The following is a 17,775-nucleotide window of genomic DNA, read 5'->3' as shown; positions in this document are numbered from 1 at the left end:
TGCTTCCTCCCCACTCACACAATACAAAAATGCTTTGTCCCTATAGCTTCTCTCCCTTCCGCAAGTGCACTCTTTACTCTCTAGTGCTGCTCTCCCCCTTTCCTTCTCGCTGCCACTGTCATTCTCGGCATAGGCTTTATCTCATGCTAGTTATGTCACATCAGCTCAGCCCATTCATAAGCCTAGTAACTGGAGCCTTGCTGACTCATGCTTATCCCATGAAATTTGTCTACCCGCCCCCTGCACTTAGCCACTCCCTCCCAGCTAACTACCTGCTAGCAACCAGCTATATTTATCAGAATAATTTGCAAGCTGTACATGCATGGATCACTCTCAGTCCTTTTAGTGCTACTGACTGCTGCTTACATAAGCTACCAACTGAGTAATCTATCACTGGTAAGAATAAGTTATTACATTTATTACCATCCTTTTATGTGGAGTAGGGGTAATGTATTCCTTAATACATTTATGAATGGATGAGAAGCTACCAGTAAAGCTGATGACAGCATTTTACAGCTGTGTCCATATGAAATATGATACATTTGCAATGTAAAGAGTTTTACAACCTGTGGTATTGAATTTACAGCACTTGTTTTAATTAAATTGCACGGCCGTATTGCAGGAAGTCTCTGTTCCTGTACTTTACATTTGAAATCAATGTGAACTTGCACGTGTATGTACAGTGTTTTAGTGTTTCAAAAGCTAGCTGAGTTTTCAAGATGTATTGTTAATTCAATACGTTTATAATCAAACTATATGATTAGATAAACTGACACTTGTTCCCTTCATTTTATAGAACAGCTGAATGTCATGCTGTATACAGAACTGAAAGACTATTTGTTTGCTCTACTGTAAATGCAAAATATGGAACAGAGGTTCTTCTTACTGTGGGCAATAAGTCAAACAGATAATCATCAGTCTGAGCTATGAAAGTTTTATATCTACACACTGCGTGTGTAGATGCCATAGCCTACTGCCCTATAGATGTAATATATGCAGTGGTATATGGTAATGTGCTGTAAATATTCTATATGGAACAGCACAATACCTCTATTATATGGTGCAGAGTATCTGCATGTGGTGATATATATGTGACGATCTGTGGGTACAGTTCCTACCTTTTGTGGGAAACACTACTGTCATAATTATGTATTATAACCAATAAACACAAAATATTATATTTATATATATATATATATATATATATATATATATATATATGACAATTACATTAGCGGTAGTGGTCTGCGGGTCCTGAACGGTACTTCTACTATGTGTTTAACCCCCTTTGTGCATGTTAAAGACATAGCGGTTCAAGGGCGATAGTTTTAAAATTACATGTTCTAAAAAATTAGAGCATGCCATATTTTGACTATAATGGCCCTTTAAGCAATCATACAAACGTATTTTTTTTTTTAAACAACAGTGGCGACTCGTTAATCATATTTAATATGCATTGTATGTTTTTAGATAATTTGCTGAATATTGTTAAAATATAAGAGCTATGACATTCAGTTTTCATGTTATGCATGTATGTGTGTATAGGGGGTATACTCAGGTGCATGCTCCTGGCTTTTCTTGTCTGTCAGAGCACACAACCCTTTACTAATAACAAGACCCCATGATTCATGGCATTGACCAGTCTATCACCAGCACTTGCACCATCAATTACAGCATCTAAAGACATAGTGCTGTGTGTATAGTCCTTTCCAAACATGCCTTAAATTGTTTTTTATAGTAGACATAACTTATTTAAAAGCAAACTACATCATTCATTTTACAGTGAGATTGCAGGTAGAGCACTACATGCAGTGCACTCTAATGAGGGTGCTCTGACAAAATGCAGACGGACATTTGGCAGACGGCATTCTGTCAGACGTACATTTGGCCGACAGACAGAATGCCGAAGCATGTTCCGATTTTGGCCGTGGGCAGAAACGCTCCAGAGTGCTCTGCTCTAATCAGAGCCTCCGTTGCCGCAACTGCCTCTGGGAACCTTACCATGGGTCCCAGCCTGCACGTCTTGTAATTCTCTGTCTGGGAAATTATATATCTATCTATCTATCTATCTATCAAATGTATCTATCGCATCTATTTATCTATCTATCTAGACTATTTCATGGCCGGACTGTTATCTGACAGCCACTTGTGTGTCGGTCAAATGTCCATCGGCTAAAAGTCCGGCCACGAGTCATGAGCATGGCCAGGTCATTGTTAAATGAAGCTGTGCATTGAATTCTGGTTGCGGCTGTACTTATGTTGGTGAAGCCACATGAAATAAGTAGGTCGGCATTGGAGATTAAAAAGACAATTTATTTTATTTATCTCATTTTATCAGCATCATTGTGACCAGGTTCCCAGTATTGATCAGACCTGGAATAATACATATTGGACTAGATTGCAAGTGGGGCGCAAATGATAACTCAGGGTGCGCTACCATGCAAAGTGACCCGTGGTAAGAAAAGTGCAAAATCTGGTATTATAAGTGCAAGGTAAAAAATGTTTACCACAAACCTTAAAGGGACAGTGAGTGCAATGCTTCCAGGCAATACAAACTTGATGTCTCGTTCACACTGTGCTTAACTTGTAATAACAGCGCACGCAAAAGCTGAATTTCGCACTCCACTCATAATCTAGGCCTTAGTGTTTAATATCCCTTTAAAGCATTATATTATTGCATCAGAATATCTCTTTAACAATAATTCTCACTAATCTTTTTTACTAGCTGATGGTAGTTGTTTAAATTACTTTGTTAGCATAGTTTTAAAGTTGAAAAGAAATGTATTATAAAGTTCAGCTGTTTTTTGCTTCAAAAGAAGTTGAACAGAAAACATTAACCAAATGTTAACGTAAGTGATAAAGGATACACATACGGCTCTTACTGATAAGGCCTCACACACATATTGATGAATTGGTGACAGTCCGGCAGCAAATAAAAGCATGTAGCTGAACAAGCCAGCCAGGATTCCTTCTCTAGCAGCCTGCAGCTGTGACAAGAGTGTATGATTTGATAAGGGGTCAATCAGGAGACAGAATAGTCCTCTCATATTACTGTGTATACAGTAAATTACTATGTGAGTGTTTGAATGCAAATTACAGATACCTTATGCTAACCTTTGACATTGCTCTCTATTATTCCAGTAAAATCTGACATTGGGGAAATAACATTGAGAACACTGCTATTCACTACTCACATTGTTTCACAGCCAGAAATTGAATTCCCTTTGCAGATAAGAGCTGTCTACATGCAGCTCTCCACAAAACCATTCTATGATTTGCACACAGACATTAACCCCTTAATGACTACAGCACTTTTCCATTTTCTGTCCGTTTGGGACCAAGGCTATTTTTACATTTTTGCGGTGTTTGTGTTTAGCTGTAATTTTCCTCTTACTCATTTACTGTACCCACACATATTATATACCGTTTTTCTCGCCATTAAATGGACTTTCTAAAGATACCATTATTTTCATCATATCTTATAATTTACTATAAAAAAATTATAAAATATGAGGAAAAATTGAAAAAAAATACACTTTCTAACTTTGACCCCCAAAATCTGTTACATATCTACAACCACCAAAAAACACCTATGCTAAATAGTTTCTAAATTTTGTTCTGAGTTTAGAAATACCCAATGTTTACAGGTTCTTTGCTTTTTTTGCAAGTTATAGGGCCATAAATACAAATAGCACTTTGCTATTTCCAAACCATTTTTTTTTTTCAAAATTAGCGCTAGCTATATTAGAACACTGATATCTTTAGTAGACAACCCAAAGTATTGATCTAGGCCCATTGTGGTATATTTCATGCCACCATTTCACCGCCAAATGCGATCAAATAAAAACAATTGTTCATTTTTTCACCAATTTTTTCACAAACTTTAGGTTTCTCACTGAAATTATTTACAAACAGCTTGTGAAATTATGGCACAAATGGTTGTAAATTCTTCTCTGGGATCCCCTTTGTTAATAAATAGCAGACTTATATGGCTTTGGTGTTGCTTTTTGGTAATTAGAAGGCCACTAAATGCCACTGCGCACCACACGTGTATTATGCCCAGCAGTGAAGGGGTTAATTAGGGAGCATGTAGGGAGCTTTTTGGGGTAATTTTAGCTTTAGTGTAGTGTAGTAGACAACCCCAAGTATTGATCTAGGCCCATTTTGGTATATTTCATGCCACCATTTCACCGCCAAATGCGATCAAATAAAAAAAAAAGTTAAATTTTTCACAATTTTAGGTTTCTCACTGAAATCATTTACAAACAGCTTGTGCAGTTATGGCACAAATGGTTGTAAATGCTTCTTCTCTGGGATCCCCTTTGTTCAGAAATAGCAGACATATATGGCTTTGGCGTTGCTTTTTGGTATTTAGAAGGCCGCTAAATGCCGCTGCGCATCACACGTGTATTATGGCTAGCAGTGAAGGGGTTAATTAGGTAGCTTGTAGGGAGCTTGCAGGGTTAATATCACATTTAGTGTAGAGCTCAGCCACTCACCTGAAACATCAGACCCCCTGATCCCTCCCAAACAGCTCTCTTCCCTCCCCCACCCCAGAATTGTCCCCACCATCTTAAGTACTGGCAGAAAGTCTGCCAGTACTAAAATAAAAGCTATATTTGTTGTTTTTTTGTGTTTTTTTTAAAGCATATTTACATATGCTGCTGTGTACTATCCCCCCCTTAGCCCCCAACCTCACTGATCCCCCCCAAACAGCACTATAACCCTCCCACTCTAACTTAATCTGTGCCATCTTGGGTACTGGCAGCTGTCTGCCAGTACCCATTTTAGAAGAAAACATTTTTTTTTTTTAAATTTTTATTAAAATTTTCTGTAGTGTAGCTTCCCCCCATACAAAACCAACCCCCCACCCCTCCGTGATCTCTTTTTGTGCTTTTGCACAAACAAGATTTGGGCATTTTTTCATTTTTTTCTTAACACTATTTTCTGTAGTGTAGCGGTTCCCACCCGCTCCCGCCCCGTGCACGCGCCCGCCCGCCAACCTCTGTGCGCGCGCCCGCGCGCGCCCCCTAACATCCCACCTCCGATCCCGCTCCCCTTGATCTCACAGGACACACCGATGGCCGCCCACCCGCCTCCCAAGTTGGCTCCCACCCACCAACGATACCGGCCATCGATGTCCGGTGCAGAGAGGGCCACAGAGTGGCTCTCTCTGCATCGGATGGCCATGTAAGGTTATTGCAGGATGCCTCCATATCGAGGCATCACTGCAATAACCGGAAAGCAGCTGGAAGCGAGCAGGATCGCTTCCAGCTGCTTTCCACACCGAGGACAAGCAGGGTACGTCCTCAGGCATTAACTGCCTTTTTTTTGAGGACGTACCCTGCATGTCCTCGGTCATTAAGGGGTTAAATCATATATTAAAACACCAACATCTCTACCATAATTGGAATATATACAATGCTGAGCATATTCACATTATATCTTAAACAGTAAATTCAAAATAAACCATTTTATGATTGAGACAGAGCATGCAATGTTAAACAACTTTACTTATGCTATCAAATTTGCTACATTTTATTGCTATCCTTTGTTGAAAAGCATACAGAGGTAGGCTTAGGACCAGCAGTGCACTACTGGGAGCTAGCTGCTGGTTGGTGACTGTACATATATACCTCTAGTTATTGGCTCACTCAATGTTTTCAGCTAGCTTCTGCTCATTCAAAAGGATACCAATAGAATGAAGTAAATTTGAAAGTTGTTTCAAACTGTCTGCTCTATCTGTAACATTTGTGTCTATTTAAACTTGTTTTCTTATAGACTGAGCACATACACTACTATGCACCCATTGATCTGCATAAAACTGCCTCCAAACTGTCACCACTACAGGTGTTTTAGAATACACTTACTACAATTCTCTTTCTGCTAAAAACAATGGCCACTATTCTATACTTATCTTACTTGACCAGTCTGCTGCCTTTGACACTGTTGACCATCCCCTCCTCCTATGGACTCTCAGCTCCCTTGGGCTCTCTGACATTGCCCTCTCCTGGATCCACTCTTATCTCTCTAATAGGTCCTTGTCTGCTGGTGACTCCTACTCTTCATTGCCGCTGTCTGTTGGAGTACCTCAAGGCTCTGTTCTATGCCCTCTACTCTAATCTATTTATATGTCCTCACTGGGTAAACTTATCAGTAGCTATGGCTTCAACTATCACCTCTATGCTGATGATACTCATGTCTACCTATCCACCCCTGCATTCTCTCCTTCTGTCCTTTCCCACATCAGTGACTGCTTATCTGGCATTTCACCACCTAATAATCAACATCTCCAAGACTGAGCTTCTTCTAATCCCCCCCCCCCCATCTAATTATACTCTAGTTCCTAACTTTACTATCATTGTTGGTGACACCACTATCTCCCCATCACCCCAAGTCCGCTGCCTAGGCGTTACACTTGACTCCAATCTGTCCTTCATACCCAACATCCAATTGCTCTCTTCATCCTGTCGCTACCACCTATGGAATATATACAAAATTTGTCCTTTTCTGAGTGCTGAAACTACTAAACAGCTAATCCATTCCCTAGTAATCTCCCGGTTTGACTACTGTAACAACCTACTAACTGGCCTTCCCCTCTCTCGCCTCTCCCCCCTTCAATCCATCCTAAATGCCTCTGCTAGGCTAATCCACCTCTCCCGATGCTCTGTATCTTCTGCACCCCTCTGTGAGTCCTTTCACTGGCTCCTCATTCACAGCAGAATTAAATTCAAAATTCTCACTTTGACCTACAAAGCCCTTACCAATGCAGCCCCCCCTACCTGTTCTCACTCATCAACAAATATACTCCAGCCCGTCCCCTAAGATCCAACAACAATCTACTCCTTGCCTCTTCTACCATCATCCTCTCCCAAGCTAGACTAAAGGACTTCTCTCGTGTGGCACCAACCCTCTGGAACGCACTTCCTCGAGCTGTCAGACTTTCCCCCAACCTCTCCTCCTTTAAACGCTTCCTAAAGACCTTCTTGTTCAGGGAAGCCTATCACCAAATCAGTAACTAATGAATTCCACTTGCCTAATAGCCCTCATCTAACTCCACACTAACATTATTCCCACCTTTGCAGTCCCCACCTCCTGTTTCTCACCCCCTACCCATTTAGATTGTAAGTTCCCACGGCAACAGGGCTCCCAATTTCCCTTGTATTTGTTTGTTAAATTTTGTCTGGTGTTTCATATTGTACTGTCCTTTTATCTTTGTTACCCATGGACAGCGCTGCAGAATCTGTTGGCGCTTTATAAATAAATAATAATAATAATAAAATACACTTATAAAAAAGGCCCTGTGATAGGAATATTTTACTAAGCTTTAGTAATTCCATATAAAGACATGAATAATTGTAGATGCTGTGGATCTCAGGTATTCCACTTAATATTACATATGTATGCAATTATTATTCCTGATTTCTGTATAACAAATGCATTGCAGTTTGCAAATATGATTTAATGGAAACCTCTATTACAGCACACAAATAATAAATTATTTTCTACCTCTTTTGCTACTGTTGTTCAAAATGAGCGTCTTCCCTTGAGAGCATACCTAGGTAGGCTCAGAAATGTGCACTTGTCTTGAGCACTATATGGCAGCGATGTTTGCAACAATGTTATAAATAAAGTGCTCAATACACGTGCACACTCCTAAGACTATCTAGATATACTCTCAAGGAATGGAACTAACTTTTAACAAAAAGAATACCAGTAGAAATAGGTTAGTTTAATATTATAAATTAATTGGAAAGTTTGTTATTGTATTTTTTTTTTTAAATTATAGGCTCTATCGAAATCATGAAAGTTTAATTTTCACATTCATGCCTCTACTAGATACATATTACTCTACATGCACTTATCTAGGGTTGCTAACTGCCTGTCACACTAGCACGTACACTATGTTTACAAACTCACTACTGAATTGAGAACACATGTAGATCATGTGACTGGGTGTGTCAATCCTTTCTGCGCAAGATAAACTTAGAGTTTGAAAGCTTATCATAAGAAAGGAATGAGAACCAATATAATGATACAATTTACTGTATATTGGAGAGAATTCAGCTTTTAACAAGACTGCTAAAAATGAAAAAATAATTATTATATTCCAAATGCATCTCATTTAATATTTTTCATAAAAAGCATCCACTGCCTTTTGTAAATTAAGTGCAGACCAAACACTAATCTAATGAACATAATGAACAATTATATTTTTTCATAAGGTTTAGCCAAAATGAAAAAGGTTTGTAACTAGACACAATGGGGTAAATGTATTAAATGGCAAGCGAAAATGATTCGCTATCGCTGTCTGCATTTATCATTGCGCAAGCATTTCTGGTGAAATGCTTGTGCAATGCCGCCCACTGCTCACTGGCGGCCAATTGGCCTCTAGCGGGGGGGGGGGGGGTAATCATCCCGATCGGATCGAGATGATTGCAGTCCGCCACGAGAAGTTAAGGAGTCACGGTCTTACGACCGCTGCTTCTTAACCTACGTTTCAGGCGGACCTGAAACTATCGGCATAGATTGCAGCATCCGCTGGATAATAAATCTACCCCAATGTCTTATATTCCCTATTAGCACTATCCATTCACTAAAGAATTGAGAAGCATGTGAAAAATAGTAAGTGGGTTCCATAGAAAAACATAAGCAACTAGAAAACTTACTTTATTTTCTGGAGTGCCATTTAATCAATCTCCTTCACATCTTCAGCAATGCTTACTGAAACTGATATTTTTCATGGTTGTTCCAGTCCCAATATTCTCCAGTGGGTACAGGCCATTCTGAGATATTTGATACTGCATGAGCATTGCAGAAATAGTTCTGTCTGTCTACATGATAGTAAAAGAATTAAAAGGACAGTCTACACCAGAATTTTTATTGTTTAAAAAGATAGATAGTCCCTTAATTACCCATTCCCCAGTTTTGCATAACCAGCACAGTTATATTAATATATATTTTACCTCTGTGATTACCTTGTATCTAAGCCTCTGCAGACTGCCCCCTTATCTCAGTGCTTGTTGACAGACATGCAGTTTAGCCAATCAGTGCAGACTCCTAAATAACTCCACTGGAGTGAACACAATGTTATCTATGTGACACACATGAACTAGTACTGTCCAACTGAAAAACTTTCTAAGAGGCAGTTTTCAATGGTTTAGAAATCAGTTTGAGAGCCTAGCTAGGAATATCACCAAGGGAGCAAAGCAAATTTGATGTAAAAGTAAATTTTAAAGTTGTTTAAAATTGCATGCCCTGTCTGAATCATAAAAGTGTAATTTTGACTAGACTGTCCCTTTAACAGAATTATATAGAGGTTCCATATAAATGTAGTTCCGAAACCTCTGGAGGGCCAAGTTTGAGGATGTCTGGTCTAACCCAGTGTAGCAGTATATATTTGATATTTTTCCAGTGTGGGGTCTCTAGTTTGCATATGATTTCTTTTGGCTGGGCGGGAGCCACAGGTTCAGCTGTACATCGTATTGCATCACCATAAAGCAGTTTCTTCATAAAAGTGAAAAAAGAAAATAATGTAATACGTTAGAGCATTTTACTATTGTGCAATTGCTTGCATAAGAATGTGTTTAACCCCTGCATATTTAAAGTTAGCCCCAGAGCAGCAACGCACTACTTGTACCTAACTGAACACAAGATTCATATGTATGTACCCACCATTTCAGTAGTGTATTACTGGTATGCTTTTTCAACGAAGGATATGAAGAGAACAAATTAAATTATCATTAAATTTGATAATAGAAATACATCAGAAAGTCTCCTAAAATTGCATGTATGAAAGTTACATTTTTACTTTCATATCAGTTTATTGAGCAATTGCCCCTTTTACATTACCCGTGTGATAACTACAGTCTCCTCTTACAAATGAGGAGTCTCATAGGTATGTGAATTTATTTTTGCAGAAAGAGTAACCCAGCTTCAGGTGTCCCCATAGGCGTAACTAGAAACCACAGGGCCCAGGTGCAAGAATCTAAGAAGGGCCCCCACCCCCAAAAAAGAAAAAAGTGAATTTGATACATATTTTTTTTTTTTTTTTTTTTAATATATTTAACACAGGAAAAATGTGAATCAGATTACATGTCTGCAAAAGGAGGTACCCAGTTCTCACAGTCTGTGAGATGGTCTGACCTCCTATTACTGTATATAGTGACACTGTTTAACACACCAGTACTGTATATAGTGAGTCAGTGACACAGCCTGTAATCTGCCGGTGAGATGGCTGGCCTGACCCTACCCGCCCAAGTACTTTATAAAGTGACCACAGAAGTCTGACATGGTCCAGCCCCCCGTACTGTATATAGTGGTACTGTATAGTGACACTGTTTACCCCCCGCCCCCCCCATGCTGTAGTAACAAGGTCTGTAATTTTCTGGTTCCACAGACATACACACACACACACACTGTCACACACATACACACACACACACATACATGAATACACACACAGTCACATACATACACACATACATGCATAAATACATACACAGGGGCATATGTATCAAGCTCCGAATGGAGCTTGATGCCCCGTGTTTCTGGCGAGCCTGCAGGCTCACCAGAAACAGCAGTTATGAAGCAGCGGTCACAAAGACCGCTGCTCCATAGCCTGTCTGCCTGCTCTGAGCAGGCGGACAGACATCACCGGAAATCAACCCGATCGAGTACGATCGGGTTGATTGACACCCCCCTGCTGGTGGCCCATTGGCCGCGAGTCTGCAGGGGGTGGCGTTGCACCAGCGATGTCTGTCGGACCTGATCCACACTGTCGGATCAGGTCCGACAGACATTGATAACTAGAGGCCACAGTCATATACATACATACACACATACACAAACACCAATGGGTAAAACAGAAACACTAACCCCTGTAGTCAGAGACACTAGTGAAGCATCATGTCACACTCACATGATATCAGTGCAGGCAGTGGCAGGTCAACGTTTTTTAATGTAAAAAAAAATAAAAAATTAAGCTGGGCCCCCAACCCTTGGGGGCCCAGTCGCAATTGCGGCCTCTGCACCCCCTGTAGTTTTGCCCCTCATTTTTACTTTAATTATGTATCTAATGGGATAAGAAATTGACATATCATGAATAGGTCTTTAGCAACCTGAAATTTGATATACTCCTGTTACAAGTGTGCAGTTTTTTTTGTTTTTTTTTACTGTTCACACCAGGAGCAGAATCCAAATAAATGCCAAAGCTTGAGGCAGTGTAAAGATTTGCCCACGGGGTTCATTACATTTAGGAAACTTGTACATGTATCTGGAATATTCCAGAAAATGATTTTGTTCATACTACTGTAATAGCTATCTTCATGTCAAACATTAATTATTGGGAGGAGTGCCGTGGGAGTGTCAGGATTTAGACTCAGAGTGTGTTGTTCTTATCACACACACATGATGTTTATTTTTTATATTATAACACTTATCTCAGTAAGGCTGGTGCTAAAGATACCAGTGACATGAAACGATCATTTGTATACAATGTCTCCCCATCCTCACATTCCTAAACAGTTGTTTACAAGCAATCCCAGTACTTTATAGTATATGTGTGTGACTGATGTGACTGAGCTGGCACTAGCCTCTGGTGCAATATAAGTTTTTCCCTCTCAGAGATTTCCTGGAAGTCAGGCTGGCTATATACAAATGTTGACATTTAAATAGTAACTGTATCACTTTGTGGTTTCTAATGCCAACATTTTGGTGTCAGCATTTTGACAGTATCCTCTGGCAGTGGCAGACTAGGGGTTAAGCCATCTAAAGAATATAGAGCACTGGGGAGCATGGCTGGGGTGAATCGGCCATAGCTTCTTGTGCTGGGAAGAGACTTGGCTTTCAGAACAGCAGCCTTAACACACTCTTTCCTGGAAACCTAATCAGCTTCTTCTTTTTCTGTAGAATTGCAGTTTGGTGATGTCCAGCATACACATTAAAGCTCTGTCTTCTGTAGCCTTTGTTGAAGCCCAGAGCCATTTCTAGGGGTGGGCAGACCAGGCTATTGCCCAGGGTGCAGTAACTGGGGAGTTGCACTTACTTTTTTTAAAGTTTCTTTTAAAGGGACATAATACTCATATGCTAAATCACTTGAAACTGATGCAGTATAACTGTAAAAAGCTGACAGGAAAATATCACCTGAGCATCTCTATGTAAAAAAGGAAGATATTTTACCTCACAATTTCCTCAGCTCAGCAGCGTAAGTTCTGTGTAAAAAGGTATACTCAGCTGCAGCCCAGCTGCAGGTAAAAAAAAATAAAAAATGAAGAAATGAACAGCAGCCAATCAGCATCAGCAGTGCTGAGGTCATGAACTATTACTGTGATCTCATGAGATTTCACTTAACTCTCATGACATTTCATTGTAAACTTCCTTACACTGAATAGGAAATAACATGGGAGTGCACGAGAATCAACCCTTCGGCTGTCCCGGGACAGACTTACTGATTTGCTGCTTAAAAGTCCTTTACAATGGGATGTGGCTACTGAGAAACTTTTGAGGTAAAATATCTTTCTTTTTTACATAGAGATGTTCAGGTGATATTTTCTAGTCAGCTTTTTTACAGCTATACTGCATCACTTTCATTGTCGCGATCCAGTCCAGGGCATTGGGGGCAAGAGCGCTAACTGACGGGGGAAGCCTAAGGAGCTCTCAGCGCTGCCACTAACTGATGGAAATTAAAGCCAACTCTAGGCAGTTAGCACAGGATGAAACTTTTCATTGTGTTGCACCTGCGCTCTGTCTGTAAGTGTCTGCAGACTCCAGGGCAAGAGCACTAACTGATAGAGGCAGTGCGGGAGCAGGAAGTACTTTTGGTAACTAGTGTCTGTAAGTGGCTGCAGCAGCATTTGAACTCCTCGATATGGGAAAATAAGCCTGCTTAAATCACTACAATGTGCTGAGCAGCCTACGTGCAGATATTTGGCTTAAAGCACTGTGCTTGCATAGTGTTCCTGAGCATCTCCATCAACTTTTCTCTGAAACTCCTAAAGCGTTCAAAATAACACTGAAAGCAAAAAATAACAATCTTGCCTATGGTGACAATTTCAGTTATTGGAATTTAGAGTATGTGAACTTTCTGCACAGGTCTATAACAGCTTTTTTGTAGCTTAAGAAATAATTTAATTGGCTCCTGATTTTAGAAAAAAAAAAATGCAGTGCAAAATTTAACTTTCTTGTTGCCAGTAAAACACACTGCAGGATTTAACCCCCATTTAGACTTTAATACAAACAGAGCAGGGATTTAAACACGTTCCTCAGATTTTAACCACTGTTCCACCGATAGACAAAGGGCTGGATTTAACAAGCAGCGAATGCTGTTGTATCTGCCCGAAGTTTCCGGCTTGCCGGAAACTGAAGTTAAGAAGCAGCAGTCATAAAATTGCTGATCCTTAGCTTCGGTGGCGGACTGCAATCATCCCGATACGATAAGATTGGGATGATTGACACCCCCTGCTAGTGGCCGATTGGCCGTGAATGTGTAGGGGGCAGCATTTCACAAGTAATGCTTGTGCAATGTTAAATGTCAACAGGGTATGCTGTCGGCATTCAGCGATGCAGGGTGTACATGATTCACTACAGCATTTAATAAATCTACCCCAAAGAGGGTAACTATAAACTAGCAGCAGAAATGTAACTGCTTTCCACTAGTAATGTAAACATTGGATTGAACCCTATTTTCTGCTAGAAACACACACAATGTATGAATTTAAACCATTTACCAGTAGCTCACATAGTGCAGGAATTTGACACAATTTTTGTAAGTAGCACATACAGGGACCCCTATATACTATATTGTGTATTTTATAAAAAAAATAAACGGCTAGATTACGAGTTTTACGTTATGACCGGCTCTGTAATAATTTGCAAGTTATTTCCACCGCTCACCTTTAATAACGCTGCTATTACAGGTTTGCAAAAACCTGGCGTTAGCAGGCAATATGGCAGCATTGAGTCCCATACTGCACACAATTACCAGCGCTGCTTTGAGCTGGTTTTACGTGCTCGTGCACGATTTCCCCATAGACATCAATGCAATAAACCTGCAATAAAGGAGCGTAAAGCTCCGTAATGCAGCCCCATTGATTCCTGGGGGAAAAGAAAATTTATGTTTACACCTAACACCCTAACATAAACCCTGAGTCTAAACACCCCTAATCTGCCACCACAACATCGCCACCACCTACATTACACTTATTAACCCCTAATCTGCCGCTTCTAACATCGCCGCCACCTACATTACACTTATTCACCCCTAATATGCCGCCCCCGACATCACCGCCATCTACCTACACTTATTAACCCCTAATCAGCCGTCCCCGTCATCGCCGCCACCTACATTACACTTATTAACCCTTAATCTGCCGCCCCTAACATCGCCGCCACCTACATTACACTTATTAACCCCTAATCTGCCACCCCGATATCGCCGCCACCTACCTACACTTATTAACCCCTAATTTGCCGCCCCCAACGTCGCCACCACCACTAGACTAAAGTTATTAACCCCTAAACCTCTGGCCTCCCACATCACTAACACTAAATAAATATATTAACCCCTAACCCTAAGTCTAACCCTAACTTTAATATAATTAAAATAAATCTAAATAAAAATTACTATGATTACCTAACTAATTTCTATTCATAACTAAATACTTACCTGTAAAAGAAACCTTAAGATAGCTACAATATAACTAATAGTTACATTGTAGCTATCTTAGGTTTTATTGTTATTTCACAGGCAAGTTTGTATTTATTTTAACTAGGTAGACTAGTTAGTAAATAGTTATTAACTATTTACTAACTACCTAGTTAAAATAAATACAAATTTACCTGTAAAATAAAACCTAACCTGTCTTACACTAACGCCTAACATTACACTAAAATTAAATAAATTACATTAATTAAATACAATTAACTAAATTACAAAAAAACATAAACACTAAATTACACAAAATAAAAAAGAAATTATCAAATATTTAAACTAATTACACCTAATCTAATAGCCCTATCAAAATAAAAAAGCCCCCCCAAATAAAATAAAACCTAGCCTAAACTAAACTGCCAATAGCCCTTAAAAGGGCCTTTTGCGGGGCATTGCCCCAAAGAAATCAGCTCCTTTACCTGTAAAAAAAAATACAAACAACCCCCCAACAGTAAAACCCACCACCCACACAACCAAACCACCCAAATAAAATCCTATCTAAAAAATCTAAGCTCCCCATTGCCCTGAAAAGGGCATTTGGATGGGCAGTGCCCTTAAAAGGGCATTTCAATGGCTCTTCAAGAATGAAGTTTCCTTTAAATGACGTCATCCAAGATGGCGTCCCTGGAATTCCAATTGGCTGATAGAATTCTAATTAAAGGTGTAAAAATCATATTGGCTGATCCAATCAGCCAGTAAAATGTGAGCTCAATCCTATTGGCTGATTGCATCAGCCAATAGGATTTTTTCACCTTTAATTCCAATTGGCTGATAGAATTCTATCAGCCAATCGGAATTCAAAGGATGCCATCTTGGATGACGTCATTTAAAGGAACCTTCAGTGTACGGCTGGGACCGTACGAAGAGAATGCTCTGCGCAGGAGAAGATGGAGCCGCCCCATGTCGGAAGGATGAATATAGAAGATGCCGTCTGGATGAAGACTTCTGCCCGCCTGGAGGGCGACTTCTTGCTGCTTGGATGAAGACTTCTCCCAGCTTCGTTGAGGACTTCTGCCCGCTTGGATGAAGAATTCTCCCGGCTTCGTTGAGGATGGATTTCCGGTCTTAAAAAACTGTAAGTGGATTTTCGGGGGTTAGGGTTAGGCTTTTTTTAAGGGTTTATAGGATGGGTTTTATTTTTAGCTTTTTTTGGGCAGCAAAAAAGAGCTAAATGCCCTTTTAAGGGCAATGCCCATCCAAATGCCCTTTTCAGGACAATAGTGGCTTAGGTTTTTTAAGATAGGATTTTATTTGGGGGGTTTGGTTGTGTGGGTGGTGGGTTTTACTGTTGGGGGGTTGTTTGTATTTTTTTTTTTTACAGGTAAAAGAGCTGATTTATTTGGGGCAATGCCCCATAAAAGGCCCTTTTAAGGGGTATTGGCAGCTTAGTTTAGCCTAGGGTTTTTTTTTTATTTTGGGGGGACTTTTTTATTTTGATAGGGCTATTAGATTAGGTGTAATTAGTTTAAATATTTGATAATTTCTGTTTTATTTTGTGTAATTTAGTGTTTATGTTTTTTTTGTAATTTAGTTATTTGTATTTAAATAATGTAATTTATTTAATTGTAGTGTAATGTTAGGCGTTAGTGTAAGACAGGTTAGGTGTTATTTTACAGGTAAATTTGTATTTATTTTAACTAGGTAGTTAGTAAATAGTTAATAACTATTTACTAACTAATCTACCTAGTTAATATAAATACAAAGTTGCCTGTGAAATAAAAATAAAACCTAAGCTAGATACAATGTAACTATTAGTTATATTGTAGCTAGCTTAGGGTTTATTTTACAGGTAAGTATTTCGTTTTTTTCCACTCATAGCGCAAAACTCGTAATCCAGCCGAAAGATAGCAGCATCTTTATTTTTTAATAAAATAACTGTACTAGGCAGTATTTTGGGGCTAAAATTGGTGGGAGTGGGGTGTACGGCACTGAAAAGTGGGAACTGTGTGTTCCCAGTAAATATATATGTATAGGTTTATATACATATATATATGTATGTGTTAATATGTGTATATACACATATTAACACATAAATATATATCAGCATATACATTTATATTTAAGATTGCTGCGCTACTTACCCTCTTCAATGCACGAGGTACTGATGTCATCTCTGACGGCCTATGGAAACATGCTCTCGTGATCGCAATGCTTCCCAGCAATGCAAACGCAAGCTAACAAAGAAGTTATCTATGTTGCATTGTAAATATACACTTTACAGATTGAAATTAAAATTAAATGGCAGTGAGACATGGAAGGAGGATGGGAGAAGGTTGCACTTTAGAATTCATGGTGGGGGAGCATTTTGGAATTTCGCCCAGGGAGCCAGATTCTCTAAAAACAGCCATGTTGAAGGCTGATCCACACATCAATATTTGTTTCTGAGTTTTGTATGTTGTATGTCTGTGTATAATTTTACTGCAACTATAGCTCAAATTTGTAGTTCTTTTTTTTTTTTTTTTTTTTTAAGCGTGGATTTTCAAATGTGTCTAATGTCTTAGTGTTGTGTAATATGTTGCCGCTCTATAAATGAATTATCTAAATAATATTAGTCTAGATACTATAATAAATGTTTAGCATTTTTTTTTTTATCTGCCTATTGTTTAACTGGTATTTTATCTAAAATAGTATATAGTAAAATAATAGCAGCATAAATGTTTATTTCTTCAACAATAGATAAGATAATTTAATAGAAGTAAATTAGAAAGTTGTTTACAGTTGCATGCTGTGTCTGAATCATGAAAGAAACATTTTGGGTTTTATATCCCTTTAAACTCCCCACAAATGTTTAATTAATTGCCATTGAATAAATAACATTAGTCATATTATACATATTACTGGTGTAGATAACATTTCTTATTAGCCTTACTTACTTGCAGTTTCTTAGAAGTCCAGATCCAGTGACAGGTTAGATGGATGGATAGATTTAGTTGGCTCTGCAAGGGGTGAGCTTTCAGTAGAAAGAAATGGGAATCTCAGGAATTTGGAATCTTGCAATATTCTCTGCACACCAGGCAAATAACTCTTGGTTTGCTGTGATACTAATGAAGTTTAAAGGGACATAC

General features: G+C 39.2%; 1 protein-coding gene across 1 annotated transcript in view; it reads left to right on the top strand.

Moving 5' to 3' along the window:
- Nucleotides 1-204: 204 nt before the first annotated feature.
- Nucleotides 205-17,775, top strand: part of OSGIN1 (oxidative stress induced growth inhibitor 1) — a 42,980-nt gene continuing 25,409 nt past the window's right edge. The window contains exon 1 of the mRNA XM_053700444.1: nt 205-396. The gene's annotated coding sequence lies outside the window, so the exon portion shown is untranslated. The remainder of the gene's footprint in view (nt 397-17,775) is intronic.

Source organism: Bombina bombina, chromosome 1, assembly GCF_027579735.1.
Source record: "Bombina bombina isolate aBomBom1 chromosome 1, aBomBom1.pri, whole genome shotgun sequence".
NCBI lineage: Eukaryota > Metazoa > Chordata > Amphibia > Anura > Bombinatoridae > Bombina > Bombina bombina.
Note: the sequence above shows the minus strand (reverse complement) of the source record. Positions and strands in the feature narration are given on the sequence as shown.